The following is a 21,539-nucleotide window of genomic DNA, read 5'->3' as shown; positions in this document are numbered from 1 at the left end:
GTGTCATCCACCTTTGTGGTATTTTACAACTTTGAATTTCATACTGCAGTTCTTAATATACCTCCGTCAGTTGTGCAGGAAATCTTCTTTTGGTGAGCTGTTTAAAGTCAGGCTTTCCTTTTTGTCTGTTTTATAAAACCTCTTTTGGGTTAGTTAATACCAATCTTAACTTGACTTTGAAAACCTAGTCCATCCCAAGAAAATAATGGGCGACTTGAAAATGGAAATTTAGAATATGTAACTCTGTAAGTGCTTAGTGTTTTATTGTTTTGAAACACTTGAAAACTTTGAAGAGCGCATGAACATCAAATGCAAACATTTATCATTTTTTATGCCACATTCCAACTTAAATACTTGTTTATTACATTTGTATCCATTTTGTTGCCTCTCAACAAAACTCCCTGACTCCCACGGTGCCTTTTATTTCCTGTTTTATTTAAAGTTCAGTTAAGTCTCATATGTTGTTATGTCAGTTGCAGTTATTTTCAATAGCACAGTAGTTGTTCCTGAAAATACTGGAAATATTGCCTGCTGAATGTTATCAGACCATGAACTAGTATTTTAAACAAATCATGTTGAAGAGAACCTAAACCAGTTTATACTGATTCAAAAGGCAGGAATAGCACATTTTAGTGACTGTCACAGTAAATGTACCACCTTTAGTAAATGTACAGCTTCAGTAAGTGTACAAACTTTCTTTGCTGCTTTAAAAGAATTTTTGCATGCTGTTAGCACACAAGTTTAAAAAAGGCCTATTGCTCTCAATTATGTAATTAAACCTTCAGATTGAATCATTTTCAATGGTGTTCTTTGGTGATTTAATATTCTGTAGGGTTTCTGTCTGTTCCCAAGACATTTTTAGTGGAAACATAACATTTCTTAATGAAAATACCTTGGAATGGTGCAATCTTTTCAGGTGATGTGCTCAGATCTTTCTGAAAACATGAAGTTGATGAGTGGGTTTTACAGGTGCTGTTGTGCAAGTTGATTATTCTCCATGTTTATTTGGGTTCCATCACAAGCACATGGAATTCTATGGAAATGTGGGATTTTCTCAGTGCTACTTTAAAGAAATTGCCTCCTTCTTATCTCTCTTTGGTTTTTATTAACCTCATAACACTGATATAAAGATTTTGAGCCTCAAAATGTCCAACACATTCTATCTTTTACAGTGTGGTTTATTTTTAATTGCATTTTAAGAAAGAAATGGCCCTAAACCATCTAGCCTTATGCATTATATCAATTATCTTGGTGGAAGAAACACATAAAGTACATTTAATTATAGGTCATAACCCAGAAAATCATAAAAATCCTGTTCTGAAGTAAATTGTTGCCACTAATTAGCTTTTCTGTTTGCCAATGCTAAAATAAATTGAATTCATATCTTGCTAATATTGGTTATTTCAGTGAATCCAAAAGGCATAAAATACTGATGTGTCCAGCCACTAAGTAGTTTGCTAATATCCAAGAATTTATAAATGGAAATCTATGTTTAATAGCTTTAAATACACTATGATGAGATTTATTGTCTTTAAATTGAATTCATGTTTAACTTCTCTTAAAATCCAAAAAGAAATGTGCTATTTTAAGTTCTGATTTTGAGTTTGATTTTTTGTTGAGCTGCTTTTTTCTTTCTTTTTTTTTGTTTTTTTTTTTTTTGTTTTTTTTTTTGTTTTTTTTTTTTTTTTTGTTTTTGTTTTTTTTTGTTTTTTGTTCTCAGTGAAAGTATTTCCAAGATGTTTACATACTGCTGTGCGAGTTTGAATAGCAAAACTAAATTTGAATAGCAAAACTAAGAAACATTTTCAAGGAATGAAAATGTTCATAATTGGGTGTGAGACCTTTGACATATTAAATCACAAGGGACCAAAGCACAAGAAATGAACTAAATTTGCACCACACATCAGGGACAATAGTTTGGCATACAATATGGAGAAAATCTTCACTATCGTCCATGGAGTTTCATTCACTTCAGTCTTTTTATCTGCAGAGAAATTTTTGGAAGAGCTGAACTATCTTATTACCTAATTACTATCTAATTTATGTGAATTTACAGGATTATGTAGATTATTATTGTTGTTTGTTTAACTCACAAAGAGAACATAGCATAGAGGGATGTTGTCACATTAGCAATCATTACATAATTTTTAAAAATGACAAATCAACCCTCCTTTGCTCTCCCTGTCCTTCATGTCAAGTAGCAATCAGAGTATAGTGAGGCATAATTTTTCTCTTAACTTCTTGGTACTGTGCTGTTAAGGTCAGAAACAAGAAAGATGATGAGAAGTTGAATCCATATCTACTGTAAAGAAAAATGCAACACAGTTATGCCAAAGGGAAATGATAAGTAACATTTTAGGCTAGGCAATAGGTAAGATTTTATTGTTAAATACCCAAAGAATTTTTAACAGAAGAAATGGGAAGTGGGCTCTGATAGGACAAGATGGGGATGTGAGTAGAGGGCACTTTTACTGACTTAAAGGTTATGCAGAAAGTTCTGTCACATCTGGTGAGTCATGGACAACCCTTTTCAAATTTGTGTGTATCTTTAAAGTGCACATCCTGTAGTGCACTCCTGATTTCTGGTTTTCCAAGGGCTGTTGGAGCTGTAAGCTCTATGAATCAGCTGGGCAACCTGTATTACAGAAATAGAGCAGATCCCTAAATCACTGCATAATAAAATCAAGCCTAGTATAGCCTGAGGTACAATGATAATGTTATATCAGGTGCAGCTCACAGAAAGGAGGAATTTTCTTTAGCTTATTAAAACATGAAATGATAACTAATGCTTTTCAATATCTGAGTGGCAGTAAATGCTTCCCATCAGTTTCTTACTTTGCCCTTTTTAGTTTTTAATGGTGTTGCTGCAGATTTACATGGATTTATTTCAGATTTTTCCACTTTGGGCCTACTCTGTGATTTCTGTAGGATCTATTGAATCCATCTTGTCTGTTGAAACCTCTGTGGAATCTGATGGTGATATCAGAAGTGGCAGAAAGTCCCATCAGAATTGGTGAATGAAAGCACAAGGGGGAAAAACCAAAACCCCACATGAAATAGTATCAAATGTAAAAAGCTAATAATATGAATGAAATTAATGCACAGCTTTACTTCTGCAGTCTGTGATTACCATCCAGATTTGTTCCTCAGCCCTATTGGCTCTCAGTGCAATTCACAAGGCCACATGATGATTTGGAATATTTCATGGTGTTGTTTCAAAGATTACTCAAGGCAGCCCAACTGCAATCTTCCTGAAGTTGAAATGGGTTGAAATGAGGCTTGGGGTGTAGGCACACGGTTTGTGGTGACTGGGAGTGGGGCTGGCCCAGGCCCATCCCCAGTGGGCACAGCTGTGAGAAGCAGGTGACAGCACTGACAGCAATGAGCCATGGAGTGCCCAGGGGCACTGAAACCACCAAAGGGAGCAGAGGGCACACGGGGGCACTGCATCAACATGAGGGATAAAAGGCTGGGCTGAAGAACAAGAAGGGCAGATGCTTGAAGTCTTCTGAGGTGTCATGATGTTACTCTGTATGGGTTGAAGCTTTCTGATATTGCATTGTGGGATACTCTGTGTATCGTGACATTGGGGCTTTTTTTTACTTACCAAAGTGGCTCAGTTTGCTGGTTCTGAATGCTTTTATAAGATGACTTGATAATGTTGAAGTCTGAAGGTAATCTTGGTTTGGTTCTGAAATTTGCTTTAGTGCTTACTCTGAGGGATAGCCTTCGGTTACAAGTCAGTATGCACTCAGTGTTCTGAACTGTCCTGAAAATCCACACTTGGTTTTTGTTCATGGATAAATTGCTGCAAAAGTACTGCATTTGAATGTGTTTTGTTGTTTTGTGCATGAAGGTGGTTTTGTTTAGGTTTTTCTTTTCATCTTTTTTTTTGTTTGTTTGTTTTTGTTTTGTTCATGTGTGTTTTACCTGAGCATCTCTGATATTTCATAGTGTTTTCTGGAAGCTGAGTGATTGATTTTCTCAATTTCACCTTACCTGGAGCTTTTCTTGCTATGGCAGTAGGCATAGTAAAGGGACGTTTTCCATTGCTCTATCCCCCAGACCTATCTGGAATACACAAGGTAAAATCTTGCCAGTGCTCTGAAAGGGTCAAAGAGAAGTTTTTCAGAGATCCTAACTAAATGTCCCACAGAAAAGTGTTGTACAAATCTATTTTGCCTTTGAACAATTGATACTGCAGTGCCCAATCATTGCTGAACCTAGAATTTGTTTGCAATTTTATCTTGTTGATGTCTGTCTGAAGCATACAGATGTTGCTTAGTTTAAGAGGCTTTAAAAACTTGCACTGGGGATGTTGATCACAGAATAGAACCTGGAGGAGAATCTAAATTTTTTTTTCTTTTCCCTAATGGACACAACAGATGATTTCAGTGTCTCTTACTTCAGGACAAAAATACTGAAGATGAGAAATTCCAGGGCAGTGCACATAAACCAGCCCTTACAGGATTACATCTACCTTCTTAGGAGAGAAATCTATGTTAATCCACATAAGAAATCCAATACTGAGGTACTGGAAGGAGCAGAAACAGGTCAGAGAGGCATCTTTAACACAGATTAAAAATTGGAAATGTGATTAGTACTCTCCAAGTAACTTTGGGATTTGATGTCCAGAGAGGTACTACCACCTTGAAGACAGTGAGTTCCTAGTTCAAAGAGTTGATCAGCATGCTGAATGCAAAGTTCCTGAGATTGCCAAAATAACATCAGGGTGGTATTATATAAAGTTGTATTCCCATGAGGAAATGGTTGGAACAAGTTTGATCATACAGTGCTTCATGCTGAATAAAGCAGAAACAGTGCTGGGTGGGGCTGGGGCTCACCAGGGAAAACCTGCAATTGCACGGAAGTGCAGAGGAGAAAGCACAGCAACAGATACATATATATGAGTTATTTAAGATGCTAATTGCATTTTTAATAGGTAAGGGAAATGGAGTATGGTTGATATGGAAGCTAAAGCAAGGAAGCATGGATAAGTGATCTCATTAAGTGGGTGTATAATGGTAATGAAGGCAGGAAGAGGTGGTCTTCTGAGAGGCAGAACTAGACTCAAACCCTTTGTAGGAAATTATGGACTTGTTAAACTTGGAATTGAATTTGTAAGTTTGATTTAAATACAAGAATAAAAAAAAAACGTATTGCTGGTGGCCTCATTATGTAGCTAGGCTAAGTGATGAATCTGGCCAAGAAATCAGAGCAGTGCTCTGTCCTAACTTCATGAACCTGGCCAGGCACTGCTTCCCTAAAATTAACTAACTCCAGCTTTCCCTGTAAAATTGGCTCAAGATTACTATTACAGGCAATAGGTAATAATTCATGAGGTCTGAAAACTAACAAGATCTAGAAAGCTAATTTTCATACTGTGTATTATACATTTGAAATTTCTCTCATGCAGTTTTCCTTCATGTAGCAAGGATAAACAGCCCTTTACACTGGAGGCTACATGCTGCAGTAAACCTTTTCTTGTTCCTAAGTCTTTGGAGAAAAAGACCAGTCTCTCACCAGAGTTGCTTGATGGAATATTACAAGAAAAAAAGAACCCATGTAAATTTATCAAGTGTTTTACTCACAGGCAAAACAGATAAATGAAAACTACTACAAAAGACTGTTGCATGGCAGATATTGTTGATTTGTTGTTTTTTGGTTTTTTTTTTTTCCTCCAAAGTGAATTAAAGCACATTAAGGGCTAATTTAGGATAGGACTAAAATCACTTAAAATAAGAGAGGAACACATGCTCTGAGACCTCAGTAATATACTCTAGGTAGAAATCAGTAAATTATTTGAAAAAAATGTTATTAAAAAGGAGAAAAAGAGAAAAGTACAGTCTTACTCTACATGCACATTTAGTGCTGATGTTAGAATATTAGTAACAGGCTACTGCCAGACATTTGAAAAACTCCACCTGAGACAATATGAAGACCATTTTTTTGCAGGTTCATGTGCTTAAAGTACCTGAGAAGCTGTGTTAAATACTGACAGGGTTCCAAATTTAAAGTCTGATGGGAATTGAAAATGATAAAGTTTGCTAGGCATGAGTAGATAAATATTTTAGAATGCTGTGAAACTAGGAATTTTCACATCTGATATGAGTATCCTTCAGACAAAGTAAATGCTGGTTTTAGACTAATAGCCAAATACAACTTGAATAAAGTCAGAAAAAACATTAGTTTTACTGAAGTCTTCAAATGATTGCTTAATGATAACAACTGAATGAGTTTCCAGCCCATAATCCAGGTTATGCAACATATTGAAGATTTGAGTTCTTTAAATGAGTTTGTTACTACTGTTTATCCTCAGATTCACATCCAGTGTGGGCTGCAGCAAATCAGTCAATTAGGAGTGGTAGGTGGGGAGATGTCTCAGGGATTAGGGCACTCAAATATCTATTTGTTAATCAGACAAATTAATAAACAAAAGCCAGTTGCCAGGATCTGTGGTTACCTAGATACAGGGCACTGTGACTCAGAAGCTTTTGATCTTGTATCACTCCATAGATGTTTTTCTTCTGAGTCTGAAAATATCTACTTTTCACTTTTAATACTTAATTGGATTTTTTTTCTGATAAGAATTACAGAAAATAATAACTTAAAATATTTGTGTGTATATATGAGCACTCTAGTCATTATAAAAGCTATTTTTTTCCTTTTGATTATTTCCCAGGTCTTCTATTATTTTCTTAATCCCTGCTTGAAATGGGATTTTTGTCCAAAAAGAATAAACTTAAGTAAAACCTGTATGTCTATTTGTACACTACAACAATGTTAATCTTTTTAATCTTCTTCCCATTAAAATAGCACTGTAATGTATCTAGCAAGAAGTTGTGATTATTGCATATGCAGAATAAGCAGAAACATTTGAGGCAAACTTGAAAGATATAGCCTTGTTTTCTACTGGAAGTTTCTTCTCAGTGACTGTAAAGAATACAAGGATTAGAGATGAAGTAATATAAGAGGGAGCAAAAGTTGCAGGTATCTGCTGGAAGATCATAAATACTGAAATTTATATGGTTTATGTACCTGGAGTCAGATTGCCTTCTAAAAATGGCATGTCAGTTTGGCCTTAAATATTCAAGTCACATTTTAGCTCCCTGTCCCAAAATATATGATTATATCAAATAGATTTATTTATATACAAACATTAAGGAAAAAACATGGTTGAGTTATGTTGTTTTTTATCACTGTAGCTACCAAGCTGAATAAGGATATCCTTTTCTGAGCTCCCCTTGTACCTTGTTTTGATATTCTGTATAGCTGAAACACTTAAAGCCAGTCAGTGCCCTGGTTGGGGTTTTGAATGTCACCACAAAGTGTTATACAATTGCAAATCCTAATGGTGCTTCTCATATTTGATAGACTTGCCTCTCTATATAATTGTTCCATTATTGTTCTTGGCATTTCCACATGGGAGCCCAGGAGACCATGGCCTGCAATAGTTGAACCAGTGACAACAGGGATTGTCTCCATCAATATCAAAGCTAACAGGAGTTTCTTCTTCTATTTATTGAGACATTTTGTATCAGATCTACCTCTTCCACCAGACAAAATAAAAAAGTAGTGTGAAAAAGGAAGCAATTGCAGCATAGTTAAACTGATTTATGTGCTAGGAAGAAACTGCATTTCAAATGTAAGAGCAGCTTTAAAAATAACCCAATGAAGGTAACTGGAGAGTCTCTTGAAGTAATTGTCTCTGAAAGCTCCAGCAATTAAGTACTTCTGGATCAAAATGTTTGCAAAATATTACTAAATTGTCTATATGAGTCAAAACATTCCAAACTTTAATACAATGAACTACGTTTATATTTATTTTAGTAGACACTATCTGGTCATTCAAATTAACTAGGAGGAAAAATGTTTTCTCTTGTTTGATTGAGTAGAATTTCCAGTTACCACTTTTAAGATAAGTTAAGCATCCTGAAAAGGTACATTTTGTGGGGAGGTGGACAAGACACATGGACTTCTCAACCAGTCTCAGTTGTGAGTCTTTTATGTTAAATTCCAGAGAAGTATTTTGAAAGTTGTTGATTTTGCATTTTAGCTAATTTCAAAAAATTTCAATTTGAGTGCTGTAGCTGCATGATTCTTCTACTGTGGGGAAAAGTTCAGAATAGTCCAGTGAATCTCCAGCTTGTATTTGTTGGTTAGGATGGTTAGTGATCTCTTCTATTAGTTTGCTGCACTGAGATCTACAGGTTTCTTTATAAAACACTACCCTTGCTCTATTATCAGCATTCTGTAAGAAAATCTTCAAACTCTGATTGAAATGTTAGGGAAGATCCTAAATAGAGCTCAAATAGTTCCTTAATTGTCATATATGTCAGGTAATAGTGCCTTGTAGTATTCTACCTGCACGAGTATGCCAAACATCATTTAGCTGCTAATTGCAGAGCATTCATGTCAAACTCTTCTTCATATTTCAGCCTTTAATTTCTTTTGGCATCTGATTTGACATCTGATTTATTATCAATTGTTCTCTGTGGTGTGTGTGTGTACTTTGATATGCGATGACTCTGTTAAGTCAGACCTGGTAACTTTAGTCCTAAGCACCACTTGCCTGCACTGTGTCATCTCACAATCTTTTGGAATGTTTACTTGGAGAACAGAGTATTTACAGAAATCCATGACTAATATTTCCAATTTCAAAAGCCCATAATCTTCAGACTACTACTTTCCTTCTGGGCTTGTATTTATTGCCTGGAAAGAACTGGTGTGCAGGAGGAATGGATAGGAATGGGCTTGGTTTCTGTAACGTTCACTGGCCTTATTCATGCTGCACTGATCTAAAAAGTGCAGGCCCTTCATATCTTCAGAATTATCAAGTAAGTATGAAAGCACCCTACAGTGGTTTTACACAATAAACTTCCCAGCTACGTAGCTTTTCACACAGAATTACGATTGGGGAAAAGAGTCTTGTACTTCATGAAGTACATTTCATAAGGAAGTCATGATCTTGTACTCCCTGCTGGGAAGTACAAAATTATGCCTGAATTATGACTAGAAAGTCTGGACCAAATGGAATACACTGGGAAATGTTTGCAGACATTAACAATTTTATATTATTTAGTGTGAGCTGAGAACTACTCCATAATTACTGATAGGTGGCCTAGAATAAGACAGGGAGATTTCCTATGTAATTGTAGATTGATGATATATTATGTGTATCCAGTTTGATTTTAGCATCAAGTCATCACATAATTATATATAAAGATACTTTACAAGATACCTGTTATTTCTTCAGGATCCATTACAGTCCATCAGACAAAATACCAGTTCTGTTTTTTAAACTATATATTATAATAAAAGGATTTTTAAAATAAGGGTTGTTTACCCAGTAGACTGTGAAGATTTTTTTAGAGTCACTGTAAATAGATGTTTTGCTCCCAGTCAGGGAATTCTGAGATAGTATAGTGGGTGTTGTGATGAATTGTTTCCATATAACAAAAATGCAGTGTCTTTGGGGTTGGGAAGGTTCAGTTAATAGAGGATTTATCTTGGCTTTTATCAATAAGTTAAAATACAGAGCATCTGCAGCCATCTGCATGTGCAAAAATTCACTAAATGTAGTGAAATGAGTCATCCTGAAAGTTGAGTGGGCCCAGAGAAGTCCAACGAAAGAAGTGAAGATCATCAGGAAGATGATCAAAATAAACACAAAGTGAAAAAGTTGTTCAAGTGTTTGGAGCAAATCTAGGAATAAGTGACAAAAGATTGGTGTCGAGGTCATAAAACATGATATTACTGGATATGGCATTCCCTTTTATATGTGGTAATTTTATTCCTTGAGTGATTTGGAAAAGACTATGTTTTAACTTTAATGAGTTGCTATGAAGTTGAAATTACTTGCCAACACATTCATGCATTTCAGTTGTTTTTTACACTGCATTTTACATGAGGGGAAATTGCAAATAGTAAATGTCAAGGATTCACTCAGGGCATTACAATTTCAGAGGCATGAAGCTAATACATATTTGTCTCATTACTGTCACCAGATTGAAGTTAGTCCATGGATGGCAAGAGCTCATAACTCATAGGAGACATAGTTACAAATGACCTGTGGGAGGTCACAGATATCACAACTTCCTAAATTCACATTACAAACGTGTTGCTAATAAGAAATGAGGTACGTGTTGTTCGTCATCTTTGACAAAGCCTGTTTTCACTGAAAAAGAGGTGAAGGGATTTTTTTTTCTTTTCAGTCTCAGTTGATCACATCATTGTGGATAATAGTATATGGGAGAAGGAAGGCAGTGCCATCCTTTCAGTAATTTACTGGAGTCATCTGTGATCTTGCTGTATTAATACAATTGATACACTGTGCTATATAATTGGCCTGCTGATATTTTGCTGAAGTATCTGTAAAGTGCTGAAGGGCAATAAGTATTGTATGGGAGCTTTTAAATGTGATTTGTCTTCAGAGACATTTTATCTTCTTCCCTGCTCCAAAAAGCAGCATGGAGCTCACTGTAGCAATTCACAGTGTGCACATCTCAGGAATACAGTGTGTTGCTCTTCTGTTGGCTTAATCAAGTTAGCACAGAGAGACTGAAGAGCATTCTTGAGGTGCAGTTCTGTGTGTGGAATGAGCTGGGCATAACTGTAGCTGAGTTTGTGCAGTGTTGCACACAGTTGCTAACTGAAGCTAAATGCTTTGCTTGCTTAGAACAGTCAGTAAGGTGTAGGATGGTATAACCTGGCTATATTTGCTTCACCTATTTGAGACTATGTGGATTTAGAACTTTTTTTTTTTATTAAAATGGAGTAATCTGTGCTCTGGATTAAACATCCTCAAGCAGGTGGTTAAGTTGCTGTTCATTGTGTACATCTGCACACTGGAACTGCTTGCCTGCCTGTCGAATGCGGAGAGCTACAGTAAATGTATTAAATCATTTGCCTGACAACTGCCTTGTCTTTCTCTGTAATTCTGGGTGCAATTTCAGGTGTCAGCTTTGATTCATAAAGCCACACATGGTTTGATTCATAAAGCCATAGAGGAGTGTCTGACAGACTGCTTCTCTTCCTATTTGTAAGAAAGGTGTGACACTGGGTGTTGATTCATCTCTTCAGTCACTTGGTGCAAAGGACTCCAAGTGATAGAAGTACTGTTTGGGGGGAGGGTGTCTGAGGAGCAAATACAAACAAATACTATTCACTGGCAGGTATCAAACAGGTGCTTTAGCTCATTAGTTTTAAATGTATCATTTTTCTGTTGGTCTGACTAAAGTGAATCCCAGCAGTTCAAAGAATAGTGGAAGTTACTAAATAAGGAACAACTGAGGAATGCTTTCTGCACTTTTTCAGCAGAATGTTTTTGTCTCTCTGGTTATGTACTCCAAAAGCATATCTTCAATGTCAGGTGTTTATATAAGCACCAACCATGATTTGAAGTATTTTAGAGTGAAGATTGTAGCTCTTTAAAACAGTTGTTGAAAACAAAACCCTGGAGAAACCTCATTGCATACATGAAGATTTGCTTCAGACATGGAAATTACTCGAATTGGCATTTCTGTCTGCTTACCAAGTTTTCAGTAAATGAAGAAAAAGGAGAGGGAGCATAGGAAAAAGCATCATGCTGACAATTGGCAAGTAGATTGAGTGACGAAAACTGGGAAAACTAAGAATATATGCTTTTTTGAGTCTGAGAATCCACTAACTGGATTCTGAGATTGTAGGTTGTAGAGTTATACAAATAGATTAGTTTCCTTAAGATGGGATTTTTAGGTTATTTTGCATACCTGATTTTCTAATTCTTGACAACAGGAAAGGTGATTGGTATGGGTTCCTAGTAACTGGGAGGGTAAAAAAGAAAACATTCCCCTTTTCAGAAGGCCAAGGAGGAGGATCTGAAGAGGTGTTAGCCGCCTGAGCAGCCACCAGTCTTGCAAGGCCTGACTGTCCTGGTCAGCCTGGTAGCTTTCTGAGGCTAGTTGCTCTCATGAAGTTTTCCTGCTGCGCCAAGACCTTTGGTAAGGTGCATGCTCATAGCCACCATGGATAGGTATGGTTTGGATTAAGGACTGCTAGGTGTGTGGAAAACTGGCAAGACTTGTGGATACAGAGTTGGCGGCTGGTTGGTAGCAGCAGCATCTTTCAGTAGTAGGGCCAGTGCTGATAAAAGTCTTTACCAACAGTTTGACTGATGGGAATGGACAGGGTACTCTGCTAGGCTGAGTGAGACTAATTCCAGGAAAATAGTTTCACTATAAAGCAAAGCTGCTACTCTTAACAAGCTGGAGAGATGGTGTGAAAGGAGCCTTGTGAAATTCAGAAACAGACAACACATCTGGGGTGGAGTAGCACCACAGAGGAGCTGGGGCCAGCAGGCTCCAAAGCAGCTTTGCAGAAAAGGACATGAGGGGGTGTCCTGGTGGACAGTGAATTGAGACACAACAGTCTGCCTTTGTGGCAAAGGCCAGCTGTGTGAGCAGCAGGGCTGGGAAAGACACCTGTGAGCACATCTGGGGTCCCCAGGCGTCCAGTTTGGGCTTCCCTGTACAGGAAAGAAATGGGTGTAGTGGTGGAAGTCTGGCAGAGGACTGAGAGCCACTTGAATGTGGGCTGGGGCAAATCATTTTTAGGAATGGCTGTACATTGAGTCCATTGATTTACAGAGGTGTGAGGAGAGCCCTTTGGTCAAAAACTCCAACCAAGAAAAAGCCAATTCAATCAAAAAGCCAAAACCTCACAGAAATAAAAACCTCACGTCCAGCACCCCCACAATTAAACAAACAGGGAAAAAACCCCACACAAAAACCCCTCCAAAAGAAAACATGCTTTGCTCCCCTCCCCAAACATGTCTAAATCCTCATTCTCAAGAATAAAGACTTGGAATACTTAGAGGAAATTATGTCCATTGCAAAAAGAGTAATTTGGGTCTTTTTAAACTAGAGCACCTCTTTCCTTACAGATGGGAAAGGCGACCTTTAAACCAGACTTTATTGCTATGATAAAATACTGTAACTCTTTGTGCTTACATTGCAGTCAGGGGATTTCATAGCATATAACATTCTTTTAGTCACTTCATCTCTGTGAATTAGCTAGCTTTTGAAAATAAATCTGAGCTCAACTGTCGGGTAACTCTTCCAGATTTAAGTATCTTGATCCAGAATTTTTTTTTTGTTTGGTGGATGATTTGGTTTCGGTCATGGGATTTTTATTTTTTCTTTCAGAAAAGGAAATAGGGCTCCTTGACTGTGTCTAATGAATTAACCATTTTGTGTAAAGGAGAAGTTGACATTTACCAAAAACACAAATGGCAAGAGTGAATTCCATATACCTTCAAAAACCAAACAAATCTACCCTGTAAGTTTTGTAGAGTCTTAGAGCTCATGGCAAATACAAAGATAAATGGCCTGATAGAAAGATGAAGTTCAGTGTCATTTTCTGTAATTAATTCTTCCTTTTGTTGTAATGTTGCTTCCTCATGAAAGCTTGGACAGAAGATCAGTCATTCTAAGTTTTTTCAGGAAGGTAACATAATAAAATAACAGTAGGGTGATGATAATCTGTGAAATACTGTAGGAAATAAATGAGTTATGGGGACAGAATTAGGCTGATGTTTCTCCCTCTCCTGTTGTCTGTGTGCTGTCTGTCCCTTATTTGAAGACAGAGTGGCCAATTTCCTAATCCAGGTGCATAGCTAAAATTAGCTTTTCATGTGCTTATTTTGGTAAGTAAAAAACAGTGTTCTTTCGAACCATCAGTAGTTTGAATATTTTTGGGTGATATGCAAATGATGCCTGTGACATTTTGTAGGAAATGATTTTCCTACTTACCAGGCAATTCCTGTCTGACATGCAGGTGACACACACTGTACTACTTCTGCCAGTTTTGCATATAACTTGAGAACTCTGGAGTATTTTTATTGCGAAGGAAAGGCACCATTGGCCAATTCCTATTCCATTGACTCCTCTTGCTACAAGAGCAGTTGCAGACTGATGAGTCATTATTCTTTTTGTTTGAAGCTTTGCATGTCTATTTTTTTTTTTTTTTACTATTTAATGTGTCAGCTAAAAATAACTCTCTTGCAGAAATGACAGAATAAATTTTATGAGGAGATAATAAAATCTACTGCATTGAACATGTCACTTGAGGCAAAACCATTTGCTTATGCTGGCTGGAATGTTACTCTGATGTTTTTAAATAACTTCATTAGTCATTAAGATTCAGTTTAATTATTTAAGTGACAAAAAAAAGAATTTGGTACCTGCATATATCCTCTGTTTACTCTTTCTAGACTATTTTTTATATGAGAGCTGCGAGCACTTACAAAACCCCATTTGGCTGGCAAAATATCTTTTTGTTTACAAAACCCAAAGCTTTTAGCCACTGCAAGTTTTTCAATGTTCCCTGCTGGGATCCCAAGCTAACATTTTTTTGCCAGCAGGCACCACTTTCAGTTCATGGGAACCTGCTGTCACCAAAAGAGATTTTTCCTCAGGTGTCTTTCCTTTTTATTGCAGCATCTGAGGAAACTGGTTCTTAGGAGAATCTCACTTTTTTGTCTTTCTGAAAAGCAGTCTGATATTCACTGTGCACATTTTTTGCTTGGACTGGCGTCTTTCAGTCATAGTAACCTGGAATTGTTTAGATGGAAGAAAAGTTTGAGATCATTTAGCCCAGCTGCTAACTCAGCATTGCCAAGTCACCACTAAACCACATCCCCAAGTGCCACATCTGCACATCTTTTAAACACCTTCAGGGGTGCTGACTCCACCACTTTGCTGTGCAGCCTGTTCCAGTGCCTGATCACCCTTTTAGTGAAGTTTTCCCTAATATTCAACCTAAACCTCCCCTGGTGCAACTAGAGGCCATTTCCTCTTGTTCTGTCGCTTGTTGTTTTCTTTGGATCTGGTTATACTGACCTGTCAATATGTGATATTGCTGGCCCAATCTTGATGATAGAATACAGATTCTGGTCTCTTTAGAGTGATCCTTTGAACAGATTCTACTGTTCCATCTTCCTTTAGACTGGAATGCAGGAACTTGTGTAGTTCCTGATGATTTAAAAATCATCATGGCATTCATAGTCTGTCACTGTGAGACAGTGGATCATTACAATGGGGCTTTTATCTATACACTACATTGAGAAGCCTGAACACATTCCTTGTAGCTCTATTTCTCTTTTTGCAAAGCAGTGGCAAGAGGAATTATAACTTCATCTTCTGATTCTCAGTGGTCATCCCTATGAGATTAAAAGAGCATTGCATAATAAAGTAACAGCAATAGAGCTGTTTCTCCTTTTTTGCTTCTGCTTTGAATAAGCTGGTACTTCAAAGGATACACCATCTGCCTCATTTCAGAGATAGTTGCTTCAAAGCTAGCCACATTTAACAAAAAGGCAGGTAGGAAAGACCCTCTAACACCTGTTTCAGCTCTAAAAAGGGAGGAAAAAGCCCAACAACAATCTCTGGTTGAGTAGTTTGATTCTTTAGTAGAAACATGAAGTGTGTGGTACAGTGATACTTTTTAATAATATATCAGAAAAGAAGATATGCAGTTTCATCTTCTTGTCCAACAGATCATTTCTTTGATCAGTTCTCTAGGCAAATTCTTTGTCTAAAAACAAAACATTATCAAGGAAAAGGCTTCATCCTAGAGACTAGGGAAGGTGTTTAACTGTGTTTAACTTCAAACTTCCCAGGCTGTGAACTGAACTTGATGGATCTGCGTGTGTTTTGTGCCAAGCTCAAAAGAGGCAATGCTCATGATTTGCCATTTTCTCACTGTGAGAAATCAGATCTGATTCTGTGGGCAGCACATCACAAACTGCCCTCTTTGGCCCAAGAGGCTTATTTTAAGTCAGGAACTGAGCTATTGATGAATTATCCACAAAGTAAATTGTGTATGAGGCACTCACTGTGTTTTCATGGAGGTGTCAATGCAGATATGTTGATTGACACAGCTTAAATGTGTCTCCCCTTACTCAAGATGATTAATAATCACATATTATAATGATTGTAGTTGAAATCTAGATCATGTTCTGAACTACTGTAATGCTGATACTACAAGTTTGTTGTTTGTTACTTTTTTTCTCCCAACAGATTTAGCAAATCTTATTCACGTAATGGCTCTGACAGCAAAGTGTAATTGATTGTTATCTAGTTTTTTTGGTTGTTTGTAGTGTATTTTTCAATATTTTTAAGATTTGTGAAAGAATTTTCTGCTTCCTGTATTGTCCATGTGCTGCTGTTGGGGATAAATCAGCTGATTTACAGCCTCCTCAGGCTGTGTAGTGTCATGCTATCAATCTGGTCCTGCTAGTATCAAGTGCTAGAACCACAGTTCGAGAAAATTTGATAATTAACTGGCACTCCTAAGACTGACTTTTACTTGGGTAACAGAATTAAGAATTATATCTATTCATGGTAAATGTTCCCAGCACGTTATCACGTTTCCTGTTTACTGAATTTTTTGGCATTTTGGATAAACTATGGTGTTTCATTTGGAGGTTACCTTAGTTGATTAACATACCTTGCAAGTGGCAAACACTCTTCAGTCTCATTGGGAATTGTGATTTTAGAAAATTGGTGCTTTATGTGGATTTTCATTTTATCATCAAATTTTCAATAACTTTAAAAGGGGCCTGCAATTTGCAGGATTTAGTTTGCATCTCACTTTATTTTTTTCCAAACTTCTACCAGTGTTTTCTTACAGATATAAAAAAGGCTCAAGAAGATAGTGAAGAAGTTGGACTAGGAGTAAATAATCTAAATGTATCTTTTAGGAAGTGAAATCGCCACTCCTTTTTAATTTTCTATTTTAGAAATCAAGTCAGAAATCCTGAAAAACAAGTATTCTGTCTTCACATCTGCATTTAGCGGCATTTCATACTGACCTCGTTATGCAATTTAGTTTTGTTTTGTTGTCTCTTGGATTTGAAACCTCCTAATAGCATTTAACTGGAATATTTTTGCTGCAACAGAAGACAGGCCATAATTACTAGGACATGTAAAATGTGCCTAATGGTTATCCAATGGGCTTTTCACCACTCTTACAGGGTTTTCATATAACCTGTCTGTTCAGCTGGTGTAAGACAATCTAGCTAGATATTGTTGAGAGGTTTACTAAAATCAAGATATGACATTTCCTGCTTTCTTTTTAGCTACCAGGATTGTGTTGGAGGAAGTTAGACTGAGCTGTCAAACTGATTTGCTCTCAAGAAAATTGTGTTGGTGGCTATTCATCTCATGGTTAATCTGCAAGTGCTTATAAATAGTCACTTTAGTGTATTTGTTCTATCAGTTTGCCCAGGGCTGAAGCACAGTTGAGTGGTCTGTAATTGGTCTGTAATTCTGACTTGTCTGTGCTTTCCTTTGCCCTAATCTCTTTAGAGACAGGAAACAAAAACCTTGTCTTACACAAAAAGGTGATTTTAGAGAAGGCCCATAAGAACACACCAGCCACACAATTTCTGTCAGGAATGAAACTTTGGGTGGATGTCCTCTGAAAAAATGTAAACACCCAACAGCATCAGTTTCCCAGCTGCACTTGCCACTTCAGAAATCCTTGTGTGTTGGCACAGAAGGGTTTTTTCTGAATGCATCATAAAATAAAAGGTATGTTTTCCTCAAGAGGATGTTAAAGACTGTAGGATGCTGACGAGAAGTTCTAGGTCATTGAAGAAAGTCCAACCTGCACATTTCTGCAGCCACTATGTGACTCCCCAAAATGTTCTTATTAATGGGAATACACCCATACTGAAAAGAATTACTGCATACAGCTGTGATGTTCCAGGTAGGGAATTGTCTTGTCAATAAAGCACTGCAGGTTCTGAAACAGCCTCAGCTCAAGTAAGCTTAGTTCCTCCTTCACTTGGTTTCAGTGTAGTTACAGCAGATAAAAAGTCAGTCTGCGTTAGTTATAGCGAGGTATCCATACACATTCATCCTTCAGAGGTTATTCCACACCACACAAGACTTAAAATGTAAGAGTAATAACTTTTAAGAGACTTAAATACTGTAAATAATATTGCTTAAAACATTTCTTGCGTAGTTCATGCTCAGAAATCTTACCCTTTTGTGTTAAGCTGGCTTTAGGTGGTTATAAAAAAATACCACCCCCATGTTATAACTAGGCAAGCATATTTATGGTAGCAGTTTGCAGTGTCATGGGAACTGGTGTAAAGACCTGATGGAATGATGGAATGTCAGTTTTTAAGTTGCCTAATGCAGCTACAACTGACCATTGTTGCTGTTGCTTGTAAAATAGTTCAGCAGGAGGAATATTTTAGGCAGTGGTTTCTCTATCTCTTGGTTCTTTTCCAAATGATCATGCTAAAAGGGCTATACTGTTTGCCTGCTGTTTTATTTCCTGTGAAGTACGTTTATGCACTGAACCTGTGAATAAGGGCCTCAAACTGTACCTGGTTCAACTTCAAGATGCAAAGATTTGTTTATCATTAGGGGATAACTTTTGAGCAGAATAAAAACCTGCTATTGAAAACTATATTATAAAAACAAATTAATGTAATTCAGTTGGTCACTTTTTAGGATTGGTTGTAGTCTTTTGGAGTATTGAGCTGTTTTGCAAATTAATTGCAACATATATGGCCATCCTACCAGAAAAATGTAAAAGAAATAGCTAAAAGATGTAAATTTCCTTTCTGGGTATCAGGTAGATTCAATGTAATGCCCTGTGAAGTATTTCAGAATGCTCCCTGCAAAATCTTAGTGTGACAAGGTGTCAGTTTTGACAGATCAGTGGTGAAGATTGCACAGATTTGAATTAATAAAGGTCAGAATCGTCAACAGGAAGAGATGCCTGGTGGCATGTCAGCAAGCACTCAGACATGGCAGTGAAACTGCTGATACAGGAGAGAAAATGGAAAGTTTGGGGAAGGGCTGGGTCTTCTGAAATGTTTAAATGTATTTTGCAATTTTATAGGTCTCTCAATAATGAGTGAGTTTTAATAGTTTAGGTAAAGCAAAAGAATGGCAAAAAGCTGTGTTGAAAAGCTGTGTTGTTTTCTGAGTAAAATGCCCTCTTTCCTCTACCCCCATACCATTTGCCATGAAAAAAAAAAGTTTATCTGCTGACTGAATGTTAATGGAAAATGGCAATATGGAATAACAGAATTATCAGATGCAGGCTAAATTTTCTTTCTTTAGTCTCATACTTTGTACAAATACGTGGCCATTCATCTGATTTGTTGCCTCAAGCAGGTGTTTATCTGCCTACCTGTCTGCCCATTGGTCTGGCTAATACACAACCTTTCAGTGAGAACCAAACACTGAAAACTTTGAAAAATGGTTAGGGAAGAGGAAGGATCACTTCTAAGAAAATACAAACAGATTAATTTCTTAGTTTCTCCAACGATTTCTTTTTTTAAATATAAAATAACTTTATATACATGATACTGTATATATTATGTAATATATATTATCCCATTCTCAAAAATGCGTTTATTTATATTTTAATCCTGTGTGGTACACAGATATTGTTAGAGTTTCATAAAAACTAGCTAGCTAATATCATTCAATTTTCAATAAAGCTTGCCAGTGTTATCCAAATTTACAAAAGGGCTGTGAGGGAAGACCCCAGGGGACTACAGACCTATTAGTCTAACTTCAGTTCCTGGAAAAATTATGGGGAAGGTTATGCTGGGTACTGTTGAAAAAGCATTTAAAGAGTAGTGCTATCAACAGGCAGTTAACAGGGGTTCACAAAGGGAAAGTCCTGTTTAATTAATTTGATATTCTTCAATGCTAAGGTTACCTGCTGCCTGGGTGAAGGGAAGATGGTGCATGTAATTTTTCAGGATTTTAGTAATGCTAGTGGTACTGCCCTTCAGAGCTTCCTTCTGAGCAAGTTGCCTGAATGTGGGATGAGCTGAGTGAGGAGCTGGCTGGAGGGCAGGGCTGAATGAGCTGCAGTGGATGGCTTTGTCTCCAGACCAGGATTGTTCCCCAGGGCTCAGTTCTAGGGCAGTGCTCTTCTGGACATTGATCAGTGCTGGTATGAAGGGGTTGAATGCACCAGTAGCAAGTTTGCTGATAGGTAAACAATGAGGTGCTGTTGACTGTTGAGGAGGAGTTGCCTAGCAGAGGGATCTCAACAGCTCACAGAACCAGGCCTGCCATTGTTGAAGAGGCATTTGGACCCTTAGCTTGGTCAGCCCTGAGTAGCTCAGGCAGTTGGAGATGACTGTTGTTCCAATTAAAATAGTCTGGTCTATTGTGTTCTAAAATGAATGCATTGACACCCATAGGTGGGATAAATTAGAGATGGAAAGTCAGTGCACTGTCACACACTGGGAAAAGAAGAGCAGTTCTCAAAAGAGTTCTGTTAAAACCAATCCACTTGAGTCGTAGTAAAGGCACCAGTTGCTTGGGTGAGGTGATGGGATGCATCAATGGAATGTGATCAGAAAGAAAAGACAAGAGTTACTGTGCATAAATTTTCCTTCTTTCTGATATAATTCCCAGAATGAAATACATCATTATTAATGTATTGTGTGGGGTTTGCACGTGACAGAGCTCTTTGTTAAACACCACGAGCAGGCGACATTTGACAGTCTAGGCCCTGACATAGAATCAGTCTTATCTGTAAAGTATAAAAATTGCTTCAGGCCATTATCTTGCTCTTTACTGTTACCCATTGCACAAAACTAATTGAGACGTAGCACTGCACTTGGATGTCTTGCTCAAATCACAGATTGTAGATCCAATATATGATATATCAGATATACATATTATATATATCTTTATTTACTTTGGTTTTTTCCTCCCATTTATCCTCAGGCTTATATTTTTAAATGCTTATCTGGTGAATACACAGCTACTGAGGTATTTAACTTAGTTCAGTAAATGTTCTACATGATAATTTGAGGAATTCTTTAACGTCTACGTGCATATGTGTGTTGGTATTTAATTATGGGTTAATACAGTGGAAATTCAGTAATTGAAAATGGTTATGTATTAAAAGCATAGTTGCTGTTCCAAGAGAACAAGAGGTATGCTAGCAATTTAGATCTATTTTAAATTTTCTTTTTAGCAAGTGCTATAATGAGTAGTGTCATCTTTCTTAAGTAATTCTGAAGGGACACTGCTCCATGTAAAGTCTTACTTGACTGTAGTGGAGTGCTGGACAGTTGCCAGAGTCCTCTGTGCTGTGCAGTCTGCTGGCTGAAACCAAAGAGATTCCCATTCTTAATCACCATAGGCAGTACAAATAAAGATTAAAAGCCTGAATTTTGTGCATAAAACTAATTTGTGTACATTTGGATTTTGCTCCAGACATGGTTGTGAAATGCCTTCATGTCTTGCAGGAAACAAATCCTCTGAAATCAGAATTATGATTTCTGATTTGTCCAATTGGTGTGAGAAATCTGTGTTGAAGCAGTAACTGAATTCAGGACTTTGTGGCATTTTACAGGTGTGTTAACCTGTGGATTGTCATTCTTCTCAAAGAAACAGGGTAACTGGTAAATTAATTTTGTGCCTGTGGAGGTTTATATTCGAGTTCTGTTCATTTCACTGCTGCTGGTCCATAATACAAGTGCTTAAATTTGTAATTAGTTACAT

General features: G+C 37.2%; 1 protein-coding gene across 1 annotated transcript in view; it reads left to right on the top strand.

Moving 5' to 3' along the window:
• The window catches only part of TENM2 (teneurin transmembrane protein 2), a 1,086,458-nt gene that overhangs the window by 175,196 nt on the left and 889,723 nt on the right, over window positions 1-21,539 (top strand). The window lies entirely within an intron of this gene.

Source organism: Motacilla alba, chromosome 13 (assembly GCF_015832195.1).
Source record: "Motacilla alba alba isolate MOTALB_02 chromosome 13, Motacilla_alba_V1.0_pri, whole genome shotgun sequence".
NCBI lineage: Eukaryota > Metazoa > Chordata > Aves > Passeriformes > Motacillidae > Motacilla > Motacilla alba.
Note: the sequence above shows the minus strand (reverse complement) of the source record. Positions and strands in the feature narration are given on the sequence as shown.